Source organism: Lygodium microphyllum, chromosome 22 (genome assembly GCF_053477565.2).
Source record: "Lygodium microphyllum isolate KBCC chromosome 22, Lygodium_microphyllum_v1.1.10, whole genome shotgun sequence".
NCBI lineage: Eukaryota > Viridiplantae > Streptophyta > Polypodiopsida > Schizaeales > Lygodiaceae > Lygodium > Lygodium microphyllum.
In genome coordinates this window covers 70,390,915-70,412,146 of record NC_141156.1, presented here as the reverse complement: position 1 = coordinate 70,412,146, position 21,232 = coordinate 70,390,915, and the positions used below count along the sequence as shown (strand labels likewise).

At 42.4% G+C, this 21,232-nt stretch overlaps 1 pseudogene; it reads left to right on the top strand.

Moving 5' to 3' along the window:
- The first annotated feature begins 6,395 nt into the window (after window positions 1-6,395).
- Window positions 6,396-6,953, top strand: LOC148017272 (pseudouridine-5'-phosphate glycosidase pseudogene; annotated as a pseudogene).
- Window positions 6,954-21,232: the final 14,279 nt, after the last annotated feature.

Genomic DNA, 21,232 nt, shown 5'->3' with positions numbered 1-21,232 from the left:
CAATGTAAGCGAGGGGCTTAAAGCTCGACCTCAAGCTTTCTCTCCCGAGTTCCATGGCAAACTTCGAAGAAGGTGAGGGATATAAGCTCCACCTCTAACCTCTCTCACCTGGTTTGATTCCACCTCTAACCTCTCTCACTTGGTTTGATGCAAGACCTTTAATGAGGTGAGGAGCTCAAGCTCAAGCTCAATCCTTTGTCTTCAAACTTGTTAGCAAAGCTTCGTAGAGGCGGAGAGCTTAAAGCCCGACTCAATCCTAGTTTGTTTTAAAGTTAGCTTTAAAAGCTTTAAGCGTGTAAGGGAAAAAATGCTAAGCGTAATAGCTTGAAGCTTTTAACCTTTGATTGGCTAAAGTTTTTAAATGCTTTCGATCTGTAGCGCTGACTTAAGACCCCTCTCGCCCGCGTTTCTAAACCCCCATGATGGTAATCCGCTTGAAAATCACAATCACTGCCACTTCCATCATCAGGGTCACTGAGCTTTCTTCCTGCCAAGCCAAACGAGGCGTTAAACTTCCTTCTGCATCACAAAGCCTTTCGTTAAGCTTTGCGCTGTCGTGGCACGACAACCTCCGCAGTGTCCATTCTACTTACTCCATTGCTGTTCTGTTGATCAACTTTCTCAAATTCTTCTTTTTATCGTGTATGTCCATTGCCACTGGAAAATCCCATCGGGTCCTTAATCAGCGCCAATATACGGCATCACTGGAAAGTGGTTTCATTTTGAAGGGACTTAAGCTTCTTCTTGAGCTGCATGCGCAGAAAACTCGTCGGGCTCTGAAATTTTGTTTATGCCACCAGACACTTTCAGAAACTTTCGGTAAAGTTCCAACAGATCACCAAATTCCCAAAAGCTTTGTGAGACAACTGAAGCCAAGCATTCAGATAATCCACCATGAGCTTTACCCTGTAGATCAGCACAAAATATACTCCTGCAACTACATGTTGCTAGCTGTTGTTGCTTATGATTTTGTGTATATAAATGCCACCCTGTAATTGGTTTAAAAACCATATAATTTGTTAAACCCACCCATGGTCACGAGCAACACAGTCAAATGCTTCTCGAGCTTATGAGAAGACCACTCTGCCTTGTCAAGGAAGGAGGTGCAAATGGGTATGCCATTGGGAAGATACATTCCAGCTAGACTGCTACTTCCGCCAAAATCCAATGTTTAACACACTCAATAAGGTCTTCGTGCAATGGCCAATGCTTGAAAAGATCTTTACTAACGCTCACATTGTTACATGAGGAGTGATCAAGAGCAAGTCTCACTCACAACCCAATAATGAGATGTTAAGGAGTGTCAGTTGGGGAAATTGACTTTATTAGATGCATAACACAACACAAAAATTTTAAATATTCGACAAAAGATCACTAGCCACACACGAGAACAAATCAACACACAATGCCTCTTATAGCTCAGAAAAGACAAAGAAACTTAATTTTGGGTAGAGCATCATACAAACCCAACACAAAATTCAAAAAAACACCAAGAGTTTGAAGACAAAACCAAGTGAATTGTACTATCATACTTTGACAACCTTGAGCCGACACTCAGCACCGCAACATCCAAATTCTTCAACTTCCAAAATTTTAGCACGTCAAGAGTATCCTCTCGCATGCAACCCTCTTCTCTCCTCACTCACAAGATACAATTGGAAGTGAGGGGAAAGGGCCCCTAAGATTCCTCTCACATCTCCTTATATCATTTTCTTGAGATACTCATACGTTGGTCTTGCTTTTTTCTTTTCAAAAAAAGCTTTAAGGCTTTTTAGTACGTTTGGCTTCCAGAACGTTAAGGCTAAGCTTAAAAGCTTATGCTTTTACTTTAGACTTTATAGCTTCATCTTTACCGAAAACTCCTGCGAATCATGCGTGTCGAATGACTGGACTGCCTACGATTCATAGAATATGCCTACTTGTCTTCCAAAGATTATTGCCACGTCACCTTGCCAATTCATAAGGTCGCTATGGCATTCGTATTGCTCGTAATGCCGTTATCGTCACTGACACTCCCTGTGTATATTTGCTGACGAAGTATAAGTCAAATCTCTGCACGTGATCTCTGCATTATGATCTTCAGCGCCATTTGTAATGCCGTTGACCTGCCACCGCTGTATGTATGACCACCTTCTTTCTTCATTGTTCCCTTTGTGATTATAAATCCTTTTGCAAACCTTATCTAATCAGCTTCCTTGTCTCTGTGATCCAATCCTTTTGCAAACCTTATCTAATCAGCTTCCTTGTCTCTGTGATCCAAAAACTCACTCGCATGATGTGGATATTCCCTTTGAGACTGATGCGCATCCCTGCGGCTGTCAGTTCTCGGTAAGAAACGCCTTGCTGCTGCTGGAAAGGCAGCTGCCGTTCACAGAACCATCAAAATACAGCCTCGTCAAAGAATAAGCCATCGCAATGGACACACCGCGAGCTATAATTATATCCGCATCTTCAAATCTCCACCTTTCTCTCCATTGAATGCTGCCACCCTCATTCAAACGTCGAGAATATGCTGCAACTATCCGGGTACTTACGTACCTCCCTCTCTCTGGTCTTCCCTTCTCCATAAGATGTTTTCTCTTGGTTGGCACCATCAGCAATAACAGACCTCTCACTACGCTCTGGCTTCATCCCTTCAGCCAACTCGCTCTTGCTAGCCTCCACCTTTTTTCCCACTTTTGGATAGACTTAATATGGCCTTCATTTCCACAAAGATGACAAATCACTGATTTATTAGACCCCAGAGGCATGTATATAACAAATGTCCAGTTTCACCACAACATCTACAAACATCAAGTGTTCCTTCAATTGCAGCAAGTACACGTAGCTCAACTGCAAGATCTTCAGCACCTTCCAACTTCATATTTCTTGTATATTCTTCCAGCATCCCTTGAGCATAGCATACAAGATTTGTAACTTTCTCATGTACCTGTTTCTTCCCAATGCAATGTATCCTAGCAACAAAATATGCTCTTTGAAATGAACTTTATGCCCAGTCATTCATGATTTGAGAAATGTGCAATGTAGGATCCATGATATGCAACCAATCAATCTATGTTCACACAAAAATTATGTATGCACTTGAAGAATTGTGCCTAGCCTACTTAGATGTGCTCATACGTCATACAAAGTGCAAACAAAGTTCTTTGTTAAGAATTAATCATTAATCTCACCTCTCAACTCTCAGTAAGAAAATATGTCATGCTCCGCTCCACCCATCCAAAATCTCACCATTGCTCTGGAAATGATGGTCTTCAAGATGTCGGCCAATTTAGAACAACCCATCTCACAATTGGTGACATCCTTCATGACCCTCTGACTCACCCAACCACGTAAACACTCAACCAAAGGTTCCTAACTTTGTGAGGAATATCCCAAATATCATGCGTGCAAGAAATGTGTGTGCTCAATGACAGGTGCTCTCTCATGTGTGCGTGCAACTAATATTTACTACATATAGTTGCATCGAACCTCATGCCGTGCTGGTGGTCAATGATGGTGCATAATGTGCATAATCCCAATCCATGGCATGGAAGTATTTGAGAAAATCAGGAGAGGACCCCTGAGTCTAGTACATCAACAAGTGCAACGTGAAGTGTTCGTGAATCCATAAACCCTGTGATGTGTAAGAATCTCAACAAAAAATCAAATGTGTTCTACAATGTTTGACAGCTACTAACAAACTACAGCTTCAACCTGTCCAAAAAAATAGCAAGCTCGACCAAGGCTATCAAGTTTCCACACTCAACAAACCAAACAAAATGACAGAAAAAAAATCCTAAGCTAGACAAACACTAAAAATCCAATTACGAAACAACAGTACAAAGTATCACACAAACAACTAAGCTAGCAAAAATCAAACCTAACTACAATTAGGCTAAGGGTTTTGCATTTTCAAAAAATTAATGCTTGACAATGTGCCAACAAGAAACATCGTCACTAGGCAAATCGACTTCAATAACAGCCAAGATAGAAAAATCATACTCTTGGATTCGGCTCTTTTTGAAGGCCTTTATTTGGATAGTAAAGGTTTTTTAATTCCCTTGAGACAACCTCTATAATAGTGGATGTCACATAACAATCTTGGGAATGACCAACTTTCCCCTCATGTTTTTTAGCATAAGATTCAGGGTGCACGGGTAAGGAACCAACTTCCTCTCATATTCTTTTATAATGGGTAGAAGTGGCTTTGCTGCCATTTTCCTTGGATGGTGGTTTCCTAGAGTAGAGAATCTCATATTTAACTAGTGTAGTCTTCTCCTTGAGTAAGAGGCAAAATCACGTTCCTCAATGTCCTTGAGTCTTCAAAATGGATACCTTCATATAAACCTATTTATCTATGCAATGTGCCCTAACAAAATATGCTTTTGAAAGAGAATTTCATGCCCAATCATTCATATGGTTTGCAAATTTAAAACCATGTAATGCAATCATTCAAACATGCTTCCACAAAAATTATGAATGCACTGAAGAGAATGTGCCTAGCCTATCTACATATGCTCGTGCATCATTCAAAATGCAAACAAAAAGACACACACAATGGAAAATAAATTCCTAATGGAACTGATTAATGAGTTCAAATCCTTGCGAAAAATTCCACCCTCAAGTTCACAGTAGTGGACGTGCAGCGTCACGACAACGAACAAGTCCTAGCTATTTTCCTTCTTATTCTTGTGAACCTCCACTGACCATGACTCCTAAAGCTTCTTCACAATCTCCCACTTGATGATATTTAAAAATTATTAAATGAAGGTCAAACTGTAACGTTGTCATATTGCTGCGCATTCTAGGTGTGAAAACCACCCAAAAGTTGTGCGTGTGATTTGATACTTTGTACATACTTAGTTGTTATGTTTGCTCTTTCATTCTATGCTGAAGACAGAGAAGAACAGGGATTTTTTTGATATTTTAAGATATGTCGATTATGGGTTTTGTGAGGAAGTACTAAACTATTTCCAAGAGATGCAAATCGAAGTACATTGGAGGATAAATATGCCAAATGTGGGAGCTTGCTTGATGTTCAGCACATGTTTGACTGCATACCACAACGTAATGAGTATTTTTTGGAGTTTCCTTATCCTTGGCTATGTTGACAAGGGAATTCAGCTATTTGCGTCCATGACGAGGGTATATGACACTATGGTGGACTTACTAGGATTTTGGCTTGGCAAGTGGGAACAACATTAAGCCTACTCCTTTTCATTTGTGTGCAATACACCACATGCAGAGTATTGTAGTAAAACTGAACTTGGTTAAAACTCTTTGTATAGAGTATGTTGCGGTGAATACTCTCTATATAGAGTATGCTAAAAACAAAGGCGGTCTTTTTTAGGATTGATTATGGCAAAAGGTACCAAAAATGATTGGAGGGAAATCCGGACTGGGGGGAAAAGTTTTGAACGTTGGAACAGAGGAGGGAGGCTTGTGGCGAACCCTGTCGAGCATACAAATCGGACACGGATGTTTGGAAAACTGCTGTTGTGGCAGAAGAGCTCGGAGGATGCGGACGTAGATGCGACAGAGCAAGACCAAAAGGATGTATCGAAACTGAAAACGAGAGACGTAAAGAGTGTGGAGGCGCTCAAGTTATTCGATGACCCAGCTATGACGCTCAATGACCTCGTGAAGAACTCCTCCACAGGATATTACGGTGACAGAGATAGAATGAGTCGCAGTGAAAGTCAAAGCTTTTTGTTAAGAAAGAGATGACTTCAGCGAGGAAGGCGATGCTAATTGGGGAGAAGGGAAGGAAACGAAGAAGAACAGGGGGGGAAGCTATGGAAAAAATCAGTGGGGGCAGAACGAACGGGATGAACGGCATAGAATGCTGAATGAGGATGAGTTGCAGGATGCTGTTCTTTTGGGTGTTCGTAAACAAACAGGACCTTCCAAATGCAATGAATGCTGCTGAGATTACTGATAAGTTGGGACTGCACTCTCTTCGTCAACGACATTAGAACACACAAGGTCTCATATTTGTGGTAGACAGTAATGATAGAGATCGAATTGGAGAGGCACGAATTGTCATCGTTGTGACTCAAAGCTTCATCAAAAGCTTGCGTAGCTCCCTGGTAACCGTAACGGACAGTATATCCAGCTAGAGTTAAGGGATATTCCCACTCTTTTGAATTAATGAGGAACGGAGGCGGAGTCGTATGGAAGAGAGAGGATTGGGGAGGAAAGAAGATGGCGACAGAAGAACTGTGACGATGGAGGAAAACTGAGAGGAGCACAAGTATCAGTTGCTTTGAGCAGATTACAAAACCCATAAAATATACGACTATGGATATATTAAAGACATGGACTAATGTTGGTCTGATATATACTCGGGAGGATATGTTTACTTCACAGACTTACCCCAAGGACGAGATATCACATGCTGATGGTGAAAAGCAATGGATGTCTCATCTGATTTAACAGAGCTTGGAAGGTCGCCTGTTGCTGTTTTCTGTGCTGGTGTCAAGTCAATTCTTGACATTCCCAGAACGTTAGAGTACCTTGAGACTGAAGGTGTTACTGTTATTGGATACAAGACCAATGAATTTCCTGCTTTCTTTACTCGCCACAGTGGCTGCAAGGTACCTTGTCGTGTTGATTCTCCAGACGAATGTGCAGATATCATATCATGTCTTCGATTTCCGAGGCTTATGCAAACTTGTTTAGGGAAAAGAACCCCAACATGACCCTCCCCATAGGGTCTCATACAAGGTGCGAACTCTAGTTTGGATTTACAGAGTGGACTACTCATTGGGGTGCCAATCCCGGAAGAACATGAAGCAGCTGCCAAGCCGATTGAGTCAACAATCAGTAGTTCTTTGCAAGAAGCATTGAAGCAAAAGATTAGTGGAAGCACAATCACCCCCTTTTTACTCAAAAGAGTCAATGAAATTATTGGTGGAGCCTCGTTTGCTGCAAACATAGAGCTGGTTAAGTCTTCTGCAAGGGAAGTCTGATGACAATGTGACCATCATATTGAATGATATCTCATCGTGGTTGGATGACAGAATAAGATCCCAGTCCGTTCATGACTGAAGATTTCCATCTTCATATGTACTAAATTATTGTTACCCGAGGGGAGACTTACCGAGTATCGATGTTTCGTATTAAGGAGTGATTTTGCTGGTTTTTCTCCTATGCCAAGAACAGATTTGTGACTTCAAATTCCTTATAGTATTGGACATTATTATGATCTATACTAAAACTGTTTTCTAAACCTCTTGTATATACCTCTGAGGATCTTCTGTATTCGTCTTTTATTGCTGCTGTAACTATTCTGAAGAAATATAAATATGATCCTTTGTGGAGGCCGCCACTATTGACAATCTATCCTTCTATCCTGAAATTATTCAAAGTCCTCAGTGGTCGCGACTTGGCTTTCGAAAACCCTTCGACAACGTGTCCACCTGTTCTCTCGTAAGACACGTCTTAGTAGCCCATCGAGAAGAGGGTCCAGAAAGCGCCGCCCGGCACTCCCATGGAATGTCACGGGTTTTGCGATCTAGGTCTTCCCGAGTCTGCCACGAAGTGGAAGCATTCTGACCGTTTCCACTTAGGATCGACCTGAATTAGGGTTGCCCTAGCTAGTGGTCAAATTCCTAGAACAGTAGCTAGCATCGAACCCTAGGTGAACTACTTTACCCAGAAACATCAGGGTCAAAGCGGATTCATGCTACACTTGGTTCAAGGAGAATGGGAAACGAGAGGGATTCAAAGCTCGACCTCTCTGCCCATAAGGCATAGTCCCATTCCGTTCACCTAAAACAGCACAAATCGGGACTCTAGCTTTCTAGATTCTAAGTCATCGTTACCTTCCTGTCAACTTCTTTTGAAACTCTCTTTCCCCTAGGTTTTATCCTAGGGTTCCAAGTTGTGAACCCTCGATTCTTTGCACGTCTTTTAACATACTTGGTAATCTTCAAAACATAATATATTGCAAGACTTTGTCATACATTCTTTCCATCCTCTCTTAGTGCAATGCTATGGAGAATTTTCTAATAAACTTATCTTGCATGCACATGGTGCGTTTAATATAGTAGTACAGCCTTAACAATCTTTAACTCTCTTCATATCTGGCAATGAGTACTTTTTCCTAAAGTGCAGGGTCCCATGTGACTTGAGTATATAAAAGTTTAAACTCAATTCACTTATCACCTCTATGCTCTAACATAGGTAAAAGATAATCATATAATGCATAAAAAATCTTTCCTTGTAAGTGATCCATGAAAGTCTAAGAACCTGTTAGTATTCTAAATGCAATTTTACCCTAATATTTCATGCGGTCTCCAAACATAAACATTGGCTATCATAGGATAAGACAGCCTATTTGTGGTGAGCAAGATCAAGACCTATCTTCCGCGTGGAATGCAAGATGGATGACAAGTTCTCTATGCTTCTATACAGTTGCATCCTATCAATGGAAACTAACATTTCATGTATTTATTTTAATCACGAAAGTAAACCATGAATTACAGTTAACAAATCATGCACTAAACTAAGTCAAAGTCTATCATTTTATGTGACATATTATGAAAACCTTATCATTTCATGTGGCGGAATGAAATCAATAGTTCTTCCCTAGGCCAAGGAGATGGTTTTGCGAGACGGGGTCTGGAGTTGTGCTAATTCCTGCGTTGGCTATACCCGGTGCTCCATTAATGACTGCAATTCCAACGGCTCCATTTTCTTGGGGGCCATGGTAAGTAGCTAGTCAAAAATTTTGGATGTGATATTAAGAGGGTAAGGTGATGATGATAGTCAAGAGGGAGGATAACAAAACCTAACTCTATCCCTATCCCTTATCTCTCTCTTTCTCACTATCAATTTACTCTCCCTACCTCTCACCTTCTCCCTTTATTTTTGCCTATTTGTTTTTCTTAACCTTTCTCTCTCATCCTATATTCTCTCTACTTATCTCCCCTAGACTCTCCTCCTCTTCTCTCTCTTCTCTCTCACCCTTCTTCTTCTCCTTCTCTTCCTTCTCCTTCTTCTTCCTCTTATTCTCCTTCTCTTTCTTCTTCTCTCCTCTCTCTTCTCACTTCTTCTCTCTCTCCCTTCCTCTTCCCTTCTCTTCCTTCTCTTCTCCTCCTCTTCTCTCTCTTCTCTCTCACCCTTCTTCTCTTCCTTCTCCTTCTTCTTCCCCTTCTCTTCCTTCTCCTTCTTCTTCCTCTTATTCTCTTCCCTTCTCTTCCTTCTCTTCTCCTCCTCTTCTTTCTCTTATCTCTCACCTTCATCTTCTCCTGCTCTTCCTTCTCCTTCTTCTTCTTCCTCTTATTCTCCTTCTCTTTCCCTTCTTTCTCTCCCTTCTCCTTCTTCACACGGATCACCGGGTTATTGCCAGCAGGGGGTTCTTTCTATCGACGGGGAGGAGGGCTCTAACAGTCTGTTGTAAATGCAGGAGGGGGGGTGCGACAACACACCAGTATGGGGGGGAGGACGCTCGTGAATGCCAAGGAGGAGCAGACAGAACTTGCAATGGAGTGGGGGAGAGATTTATAGGTGGAGGGGGGAGGTGGCACGGCGGTGCCACCCGCCACCTGGGGGACTGCATGCCCCCCATCTTCCACATAGTCATCATACACACACACACACTCTCTCTCTCTCTCTCTCTCTCTCTCCCTGCCATGCACATGGCAAGGGGGAGAGAGAGGGTGAGCTAGAAAATTTTGTCAAAAATAAAAGGGGGATAAGTTCCTATGGGGGTGCGGGGACATTACATCCTCTCCCCCTTAGAGGAATCGAGATGTCCTCATCTCGAAAAGACCTGGGGGAGACAAGCATTACTAGGCCTTAGAGCCTGTTGGTTAGGGCCCATTATGCTTCCACTGCGCTACTCTGATTACTTAAATTCTTAATTTAAAATAACAACTTGCCACAACTCATAGGGTTCAATAGGTTTTATTCCAAGTACAAGACTTATTACCTCAATAGGATCTTCTTAGGATATCTAGTCATCCTCAAAGGTTACAACTGGCTCCAAGCCTTCATCATCATGTGGTTCATAATGTGCGCCAAAAGCAAAGTTTAGACAGCTTCGTTTGATCGCGCGTTCCTGATTCTCAGGGTCCAACTCAGGACAATCTGTTTGAATGTGTCCTAGTTCATTGCAGTGGAAACATCAGCAGTTGGGACATCTCTAACGGATGTGTCCTTCCTCATCCAACTTGTGGCACCTCTTGTCTTGATCCCATGAGTCATCTACATCATAGTGGCATGATTTAAGCTCTTGAACGATTGGATTCACTCAAAGTAATGCATCTTGCAAGTCCGTTGGTGGGCGCATTGATTCCAATCGAGTGTTTATGGATGGATTCAACCCAGCACAATACTTTGACACCTGTTGCATCATATCCATTTGTGGCGCGTATTTTAAGAGAGATATGATTTTTGAATAGTATGCATTAAGGGATAGTCCAAGCTGCTTTAATTCATAGAATTCGTTCATCTTCTATGTGCGATAGGTAGGTAGCAAATACCTCCCTTGCACAGCTTCCTTAAGCTTGTTCCAAGTGACTATCCCCTCCGAGATCGCTTGGTCTCTGCACCACTGTTTCCACCAAAGTCTCGCTTCGCATGTAAGTTTAAGTTTGGCGAGCATGGCTTGGTTAGCAGGTGTAGTACCTGCTACCTCAAAATAGTCCTCCATGGACTCAATCCAGGTCTCAGGGTCCACTTGAACAGTCATTTTCTTGCCATCAAACTCGGGTGGCCTAATTTTCTTGAGAAGGAACTTCTTCTCTTGCATGTTAGCATTCGTAGGTGCAGAAGGTGCCTGAAAGTCATACCACTTAGGTTATTTAGGTTATGCCTATGATCTAAACATTAATCAATCATGCATCATTAAGAAGTTTTGCTCTGATACCAATTGTAACGTGTCCACTTGTTCTCTTGCAGGACACGTCTTAGCAGCTCATCGGGAAGAGGGTCCAAAAAGCGCTGCCCAGCACTCCCGCAGAATGTCACGGGTTTTGTGATCTAGGTCTTTCCGAGTCTGCCATGAAGCAGAAGAATTTCAGCTGTTCCCACTTAGGACTGATCTAAATCAGGGTTTCCCTAGTGGTCAATTTCCTAAAATGGTAGCTAACGTCGAACCCCAGGCGAGCTACTTTACGCAGAAACGTCAGGGTCGAAGCGGATTCATGCTGCACTTGGTTCAAGGAGAATGGGAAATGAGAGGGATGGAAAGCTCGACATCTCTACCCATAAGGCATAGTTCCATTTCGTTCTCCTAAAAGAGCACAAATCGGGACTCTAGCTTCCTAGATTCTAAGTCATCGTTACCTTGCTGTCAACTTCTTTTGAATCTCTCTTTCCCCTAGGTTTTATCCTAGGGTTCCAAGTTGTGAACCCTTGATTCTTTGCACGTCTTTTAACATACTTGGTAATCTTCAAAACGCAATATATTGCAAGACTTTGTCATACATTCTTTCCATCCTCTCTTAGTGCGATGCTATGTAAAATTTTCTAATCAAACTTATCTCGCATGCACATGGTGCGTTTAATATATTAGTACAGCCTTAACAATCTTTAACTCTCTTCATATCTGGCAATGAGTACTTGTTCCTAAAGTGCAGGGTCCCATGTGACTTGGGTATATAAAAGTTTAAACTCAATTCACTTATCACCTGTATGCTCTAACATAGGTAAAAGATAATCATATAATGCATAAAAAATCTTTCCTTATAAGCGATCCATGAAAGTCTAAGAACCTCTTAGTATTCTAAATGCAATTTTACCCTAATATTTCATGCAATCTCCAAACATAAACATTGGCTATCATAGTATAAGACAACCTATTTGTGGTGAGCAAGATCAAGACCTATCTTCTGCATGGAATGCAAGATAGATGACAAGTTCTCTATGCTTCTGTGCAATTGCATCCTATAAATGGAAACTAACATTTCATGTATTTATTTTAATCACGGAAGTAAACCATGAATTATAGTTAATAAATCATGCACTAAACTAAGTGAAGGTCTATCATTTTATGTGACATATGTGTAATGAATAGGGATCATGGGAACATGGCATGGGAACATATCAATCACACTAATGGTATATAAGGTGTAAGAGGGTATTTTGAGGCATCACAGAAATTATTAAGAAACTCTATTTTCACATTTTCAAGCTTCCATGGCTTCTTCTTCTTCCTTTTTCCCTCTTTCTCTCTCTTCTTCTTGCCTTTCTCTCTCCTCTCCCTCTTCTCCTGCAGTCCTTCTCTCTCTCTTTCCCCTTAGTTAGGACAATTAGGTCTCTTTCATTACAAGTGGTATCAGAGCTTTGTCTTTGATCCTTCTCTTTTCCCATAGATTTAGGGCTCTCACAGTTTCCCACAGTTAGAAAACTCCATTTATATTTCTCTCACAGGTACACAGGAGTACTCAGGCAAGCTGTCAACCCTCTTGAAGACTATGGCAGCCTTTCTTGGAGCTTTCCCAAGAACCATGGACACATTTGGAGGCGGGCAGACAAATTTGACAGGTCATCACTAATTTTCATGCAAGTTTCTTGAGGGTTTTGGGCAAAAAGGAGGGTAGCACAATTAGAGAAGGCCAAAAGCTCAGTTACTTTTCAAGAAGACCTTCTCTCTCCTCCTTCCACAAACTGCCTGCAAGCTCCCATGGAGGAAACTAGCCCCAAATCTTGCTCTCCCCTTCTTCCATAAAGCATCAGCATTGCCCCTTCATCTTTTGAAGCTCAGGAGCCACTGATCAAGCAGGGCTGAGCTCGGTGGTCATCCCCAACCTTCCAGGAGTAGCCCCGAAATTTGTGACACAAAAAACGGGTTGCTTCCTGGCCTGCTGTACAGCTCCCTAGCCCTCCTCTCCTACCTGGACCTCACTCCTGGCTCTTGGCAAGTCTCTTGGGCAACATTGAAGGCTTCTTCCTCATCTCTTGGACTCCCCTTTCCGCTTCAAGAAACCTTAATTTGGTGCAGTCCAGGGAAGCCATGGAACCTTGGCATCAAGCTTAAAAATCTTGAATATTTTGGTCTTTTCTTGGTCCCCGGGAGTCCCTCTTCAAGCCTACCTCAAGATTTTAGCCATGAAGAAGCACGGGAAGAAGATTAGAAGCAAGATTTGAAGACATGCACTTGTGGGAAGCCATGGCTATGGGAGTAGAGCTTTAATTTCAGCAAGAGCTCTTCATGGGAAGGTCATGAGCCATCCTTCCCCAAGCTTGACTTCATCCTTTCTTGATGGAGCACAACCATTTTGGAGCTATGGAGCATGTGTGATCAATTGGAGCTCTCATGAAGGATTGAAGTTGCATTAGTGGCTGCCTTCTTCTCCAAAAGACTCAAGGTAACCGATTCTTAGTCTCATTCTCTCCGTTTAAGCCTCTTGTTGAATCCTATCCACTTGTTTGAGAGAATGTATGAGTCCAAGTAGATAATAGAAGTCCCAGACATTGTATGCATGCTGAATATTATTCCTAGTCATTTCCCTTTGATCTTATGGCATTGGAATGGATTTTACTCATGCTGAAGCTTCATTCAGATTATATTTTTGCTTACCCATAACCCGTTTGGCTTCTTATGAATTGGCTAAGCCAAGAATTGATTTAAAAAATCCATTATATAAGGGTGAATAGGCAGTGAGTCACTACCGGTAAGCTCTCTATCCCTATTCCCCATTCCAATTCCATGCACTTCATGAAAAGCCCAAAATTTTAATTCCTGAAATGCATCTCATGCTGGGTATTTAATTAATAAATGTCTGCCATGTATATTCCGGGTGAGGAAAAGCCTGATGCCAGGCAAGGTGGCAAGACAAAAGAGGGGTGACCTCCCCTTGCCATCAAAGACCCCGAAGGGATGCAGAACCTGGCTCGGGGGGAACTTTGCCCACCTCCCGGTGATCGGGAGCCCAAGAATTATTGCAAGTGCAGGTACATTTGATGGAATAGCCCGAGCCTTGATCATTTGAGTCTACAGCCCTCTACATGCATTGGTAATGTCATGTATCACTTGGAAATGTATGGTGGATGCAATGAAAGAAGGGCAGGGTATGCAGTTATGGAAATGGTCTCAGCAATGAACTACGGATGCGAAGGATGTATGGATCTATGTGGCATTGAGAACCACCGTTGAGGCCTTGGATGTTTGGGATAAGACCCTCACCATTGGGATAAGGTATGCTCCTTGAGGGAGTCTTTGCAGGGTATTGCAGACAGTTAGTCCTATACAGTCAGCCCGCAAAAGTTGATTACAGCAAAGCCTTCTTGTGTGATTGAGTGCGGGCTCTATAGTTTCTTTCGAAGAGGGCATCTTCCCCTTCGATCTGAAATAAAAATCTCCCCATTCTGCCTTACGGTTTGGGAGATACACTCAGTTTTGTGCTCAGAGGAACTGTGGGACAAGTAGCAGTTCTACACTGTCAGCCCACAAAAGTTGATTTAAAGAAAAGCCTTCATGTGTGATTGAGTGCAAGCTCTGTAGCTTGATTCAAAGAGGGCATCCTCTCCTTCAATGTGAACTAAAAATCTCCCTATTCCGCCCTACGGTTTGGGAGATACACTCAGTTTTGTGCCAAGAGGTAATGTGGGACAGACAGCAGTCCTACACAATCAACCCACAAAAAGTGATTACAACAAAGCCCTGATCATTTACTGTCAGAGATATTTTTAATAGCCTCGTAGAGAGGATCAAGGGCTTTCATTTTAATCAAAAATTTTGGCGATCGGAGCTCTCTAGCTCAAGATATCGTCATTTCTGTAACAAGGGGTCTGGTGGACTATACTTGGGATGGCAGGCCACAAGGGTAAAGCAAAGGCCCAGGAGGACTTTCAGCGTGAAATAAGGGACTCCCGGGCCTCAATGAACAATCCTAGCTCAGCCCAGGAGGATCGTGAAGACATGTTTGAAGAGGGTGCCCTGAGATAGACTGCTTATCTCTACTCAACCAAACCTTATGCCAACATGAGACCCATCATGCTGAACGACATCGAGCGATGGAGCAATGCCACAGGGAGATGGAAACCTGCAAAGATCACCGTCATTTCGAGATGATGGCCAAGATGGACTTACTCATAGAGCGCATGGGCGCCCTCATCCCCGCCATTGCCCCCCCTCGGATCGACCCAAAGAGTATGTCCCTCCGCGTGAGGCTTACCGCCCTCCCCCCTTGGAGACCGGGCGTAGCCCACAAGGTCTCGGTGGTACCCATGGCCTTCCCCATAGCACTTATGAGATGGGTGAGCCTTCCACTCGACATGATGAGCCCTTCCTTCCCTCCCCTGTTACAAATCCTTCAAGCCCATCCTTGGCACCCCAACTCCCCCGTAACGGAAGCTATTTGCATACTCAGGGGAATGGCTCCAATGCAAATCTTGGGCAACATGGAATGGACAGAGTAAATGGGCAACATGCACATGGCAATGGGCAGCATGCACATGGCAATGGGCAGCATGCACATGGCAATGGGCAGCATGCACATGGCAATGGGCAGCATGGACATTTTGGACAGCAAGGTCCTAATGGGCAATTTGGTCCTCATGTAATGCAAGGGCAGCATGACCCCCATGGAAATTTTGGACAGCCGGGGATTGGACAGCAAGGCATGTATGGGCAGCATGTAGCACATGGCATTCATGGGCAGCAAAACCCAAATGAGCTACATGACAAGATTGTGTTTACTAAATTCAATGGGTAGTCCTCATCCCCAACTGTACTAGAGGAATGGACCTCTAAATTGGAAGCCTATTTTCTCATCTACCCCTGTACCGATGAGGCAAATATTATTTTTTCCTCCCTTCATTTCGAAGGTTTTGCCCACACATGGTGGAGATTCGTTCAAAGAGAAAATCAGCAGTTTCGTGATTGGGAAGAGTTCAAGATGCATATGATCCAAGTTTTTGTCTTCCCGGTGGAAAAAGAACGCTTGGCTAGGCAATGGTATCAGTTTGATCAGCGAAATCTCACCGTGAGGGAGTACACCAACCAATTTATGAACCTATCCATATATGTTGAGGCTGTCAATTGATGAGGCCAAATTGCATAAATACATTTATGGGCTAGATGCGCATCTCTCAGCTGATGTAATGGCTCAAAAGCTAGCCACCCTGTTTGCAACCATAGAATTGGCTGAACGCTATGGTCGGAAATATTGTCGCAATGAGGGAATGCAGCCCATTAAAGGACATCAAAGATACCCTATCAAGTAACCCCCATATGCTAATAATTATCGCAGCAACAATGTAGGGATTGGCAGCCCCAAAATCCCTACTTACCCCAATTTTAATGCTGAAAGGAAATATGGTAGTTTTGGGACAGCACCACCCTCCAAAAATGACCCAAAGTATGCTGAAAATAAGACAAGAAATGGCTTCAGTCCTAACAGTCAAAAATTCAGTTCCTCCTGAAGTTGTCAAGGATAGAAAAGCCAAAGGCTTGTGTTTTAAATGCGGGGATAAGTACACGACTGATCATGCATCCAAATTCCCCTTTAAGAATGCCATTATCAAGTTTAATAGCATGTATGTACTAGAAGATAGAGACAAGTTAAAAGAGAACTTGCATGACAACTCTCCCATGATGACACTTGCTGAAAATGCTGAATATGAAGAGGATCTTGATACCGATCAGTTTTATGACTCACCGGACGGGTTCCCTTTTGACCTCGGTAGTTGCCCCATTGATGACATGCTTGGGAATGACCCTTGGCACCCCTCATTCACCACTATATCAGCTTGCTCGATCTCCATGGATGCATGGACTGGCTCTAGGAGCCCGAACACCCTACGAGTACATGGTAACATTGATGGCAAGAGTGTATACATCCTCATAGATAGTGGCAGCACGCACAGTTTTGAGAATAAATCAACTCTTTGCCATTTGACATGTATTTCCACTAAATTACAACAACCTCTTCAGGTTCAAGTGGCCAATGGAAATGAGGAAGTGAGCTCCCATGTATGCACACAAGTGTCTCTTATGGTGGCCGAAAATTACACAGTAAAGGTGGACTTAATTACCCTTGATATGGGCCGCGTGGATGTTGTTTTCGGATGTGATTGGCTTCAGCAGTTGGGAAAAATCTCTATGGACTTCTCTCAGCTGTATATGGAGTTTGTAATGCATGGGCAGCTTGTACACTTGGAGAGAATCAAAGAAATTACAGATTTTTAGCTTATAATAGCAAGACAACTTAAAAAGGAATTCAAGAAACGCTCCCAAATCTTTGTCTTGCATTTGCATAAGGATAATGATGACCAACGCGCCTTGGGGAAGCAAAATGCAACACTAAGAGCGCTTTTGGGCTGAATATGAGGACCTATTTCAGCCCCCCACTACCCTTCCCGCTCAGAGATCGGTGGATCACCCAATTGACTTGGAGCCCCATGCCAAGCCCATCAATAAACCCCATATCGACTCTCTAAATGTGAGAGAGGAAGTAGCGATGAAAGTCAAGGAGCTCAATGAAATGGGACTCATAGAGCCTAGCTCTTCTCCTTATGCCTCTCCGATTCTATTGGTTAAGAAAAAGGACGGATCCTTCCGGTTGTGCATTGACTACCGTGATCTCAATAAGATCACCGTCAAAAATAGATACCCCATCCCTCGAATTGATGACTTGCTTGATGAACTCAAGGGAGATTGATTTGCGATCCGGTTACCACCAAATCAGAATGAGCGTGGGTGATGAAGTCAAAATAGCCTTTCGGACTAACCGTGGCTTGTATCATTTCCTTGTCATGCCATTTGGGCTCACTAATGCACCCGCCACATTTCAGAGCTTAATGAATAAAATATTGCAGCCATGGCTTTTCCAATTTGTATTGGTATTCTTTGATGATATACTCATTTACAGGAAGTCACTGCATGAGCATCTGAAGCATATCAGGCAAATTTTTGATGTACTAAGAGAGCACTGGCTATTTGCCAAAGAAATCAAGTGTGTCTTCATGCAAACAGAGGTTGAGTACTTGGGACACATTGTTAGTGAAAAAGGCATCCAAGCTGATCTAAGAAAGTGCAATGTGTCCAGGAGTGGCCCACCCCCACTACCACTACCTCCTTGCGTGGTTTTATTGGCCTCTCCTCTTTTTATCGGAGATTTATTTGCCATTATGCCACAATTCCAGCCCCATTAACAGATAGGCTAAAAAAAGAGGCTTTCCTATGGGATGAATTGGCTGACCGCAGTTTTCAGCAGAGCTGAAAGACTTGCTCACTTCAGTCCCCATCCTCGTATGCCCCTACTTTTCAAAGGATTTTACCATCTAGTGTGATGCTAGTGGACGGGATATTGGTGCAGTCTTGCTGCAAGAACATGGGGTAATAGCATTTGAGAGCCAAAAATTGGATGATAAAGAGAGAGAGTTGCATGTCTATGATCAAGAGATGTTGACAGTCATTCATGCTATCAAAAAGTGGCATCACTACTTGTATGGCAGCTGATTTAATGTGAAAAGTGACCACCGTGTGCTCAAATACTTCTTGACTCAGCCCAACCTAACTCCCAAACAACGTAGATGGGTGGCTACCCTACAAAACTATGACTTTGAGATTACCCACACCCGTGGCAAGGACAATGTAGTGGCTAATGCACTCTCTCGCATGTGGGCATGCAAGGTTTCATCCATCACTGAACTCCACCATGATTAGATTGACGAGCTCCAAGAGGCATACTTGCTTGATGCTGAATTTAGCCCTCTTTTCCAGAAATTATAGCAAGGTGTCATGGATGACAACTCCCAATATCAGCTCCACAATGGCCTCATTTGGATCCATGGCCGTATTATGATTCCCCATGCCTCTCCTTTCACCCAAAGGATCCTTGAAGAGATGCATTCTTCATTGATTGCTGGCCACTTAGGGGTCTTCAAAACATATGACCAAGTTTCAAAAAGCTTCCATTGGAAAGGCCTATGGCAGGATGTTAAAGACTTTTTGTCTAGATGTGTGCCTTGTCAACAAAATAAAGGTAGCACTCTTAAACCAAGTGGATTGTTGCAGCCCTTACCTATCCCCGAAGGAAAATGGGCCCACATTACCATGGATTTCATCACTGATTTACCTACAACCAAGAAGGGTTGGGGTAGCATATATATGGTAGTTGACCGACTCACTAAAGTAGCCCATTTCATCCCTACAAAATCCCAGTTTACAGCATCTCAAGTTGCCACTCAGTTTATGGAGCATGTTTTTAAGTTGTATGGCTTACCCCACATCATAGTACATGACCGGGACACCAAATTTATGAGTCAGTTTTGGCAGACAATTTTCAGCTCTATGGGGACCAAATTGGCTCCGTCTACAGTCTATCACCCCCAAACGGATGGGTAGACCGAGAAAGTCAATAAGTGGCTTGAAACCTATTTGCGACATTTTTGTCATGACGTGCAGAATTCTTGGGATATATGGCTGCACTTGGCTGAATTTTCTTATAACAGCTTCACTCATTTGAGCATTGGAGTCTCTCCCTTCGAAGCATTGTATGGTTATCGGGTGCCCCTTCCTACCGTGATCTTCAATGAATAGCTCAACCCCCTTGGAAAAGAAGAGTTGGACCGCATGCAAGCTTTACTTCAACAATGCAAGGTAAACCTTAAAAGCACTCAAGAGCACATGAAGCTCCATGCTGATGCAAAAAGAAGACCCCTTGACTTTCAAGAGGGTGAATTGGTACTCCTCAAGGTCCCCAAGTCCCATTATGCTACACTAAAGGACGGTTCTTGCAACAAGTTGGTACACCGTTACTATGGGCCCTACAAAATCATTAAGAAGGTCGGGGACTTGGCTTACTGTCTCCAACTCCCTCCCACTACTAAGATCCATGATGTCTTCCATGTGAGCCAATTGAAACCTTTCATTGGCACTCCCAAAGATCATGTAGAGGAGCTACCACCAGGTATGGACTCAACATTTTCTCCATCAACTCTCTTTTTTTGCTAAAACTTGAGATTGTCCCATTAATTTTTCTAACTCCTCTAGTTTCCCTTCTTTATCTTCTCCAATCACAATGCTATCTTGCACTTCCTATTTTTTAACATCTGATACTTGAACAGTAGACTGCCTCTCTTCTTCTTCCTCATCTACACTATCTCCTTTCATAAACTCTTCTTCTTCAAATGTCCCTTGATCCTTGAGCAAAAATAAGAGCCCCTTGTCTTTTGTTGAAGGAATTTTCCTTCCTCTACCAAACATTTCAAAAACTCTAGGAAAAGTTATCCTTATTTTTATTTTATATACGAGTGTCTCCAATTTCATCTATCTTTCTATTTTAGGCTCTTCTATAGGGTTGAAGGTTTTCCTCTCCTTTTCCATCCTTATTAACATTTTCTCTACTACAATTGATGATAATTTTGGGTCAAAATCACTCTTTGAACTCTCATCCTCACTATCATCTTCCTTAGAACTATCACTCTCTTTGTCCTCTTCTTCTTTACTATCATCTTCATTCACTAATTTTCTTCTTGAAGCCATGCCATACTTTCTTGCTATCCCTCTACGATCATAAATTCTTATGGTTCCTCTATCCCAATCTTATATTGCTCCTGCCTTCTTAAACCAAGTCTACCAAGGATAAGATAAAAAACCCCAAACCCTATTAGCATAATATGTCAATTTATTTTCATAGCTACACCATACACTTTGACCTCTAAGTTTTAAAATATACCTATGCATTTAACTTTAGCATGACTAGTTTGCCTAATTCGAAACCATGATCTCACAATATTGTTCTACACAAGCTTGTATAATCACACAAACTTGCTCTCCTCCTTTGATATATGCATATGATATATTTTGATTCTTGTACTATGCATCGAAAACGGGGTGTATATTTGGTAGTTCCCCCACACTCAAAACTCTTACTCTTCCTCTCCTTCTTTCATTTGGCTTCTAATTTACTAACTTTTTCCATTGTTTTTTCATCCTAAGACACAACTCCATTAACTCTGTAAATGATATGTCTACCTTTCTACCCATCATATCCCTTCTCACGTCGTAGTCACTTTTCCTTACCCCAAATAAATGTGAGAAGTGTGATAATGTTTTCCAGGCGCTCTTGATTTTTCTCCCTCCTCTTTCTTCTCTCCTTTCGTTGTCTTTCTCCCTCTTTTCTCACTAGCCTTAGTAGTTTTGGGTTCCTCTCTCTCTACATCTCTTCTTCTCTTTGTTGTAGGCATCACATCAACCATTTTGTTTTCCCTTAATTTTATTTTCAACAAGAATATAATTTAGGGAAGTCTCTCCTTTCTCTTCCTTGATTAGTCTTGGTTCTTGAGATGT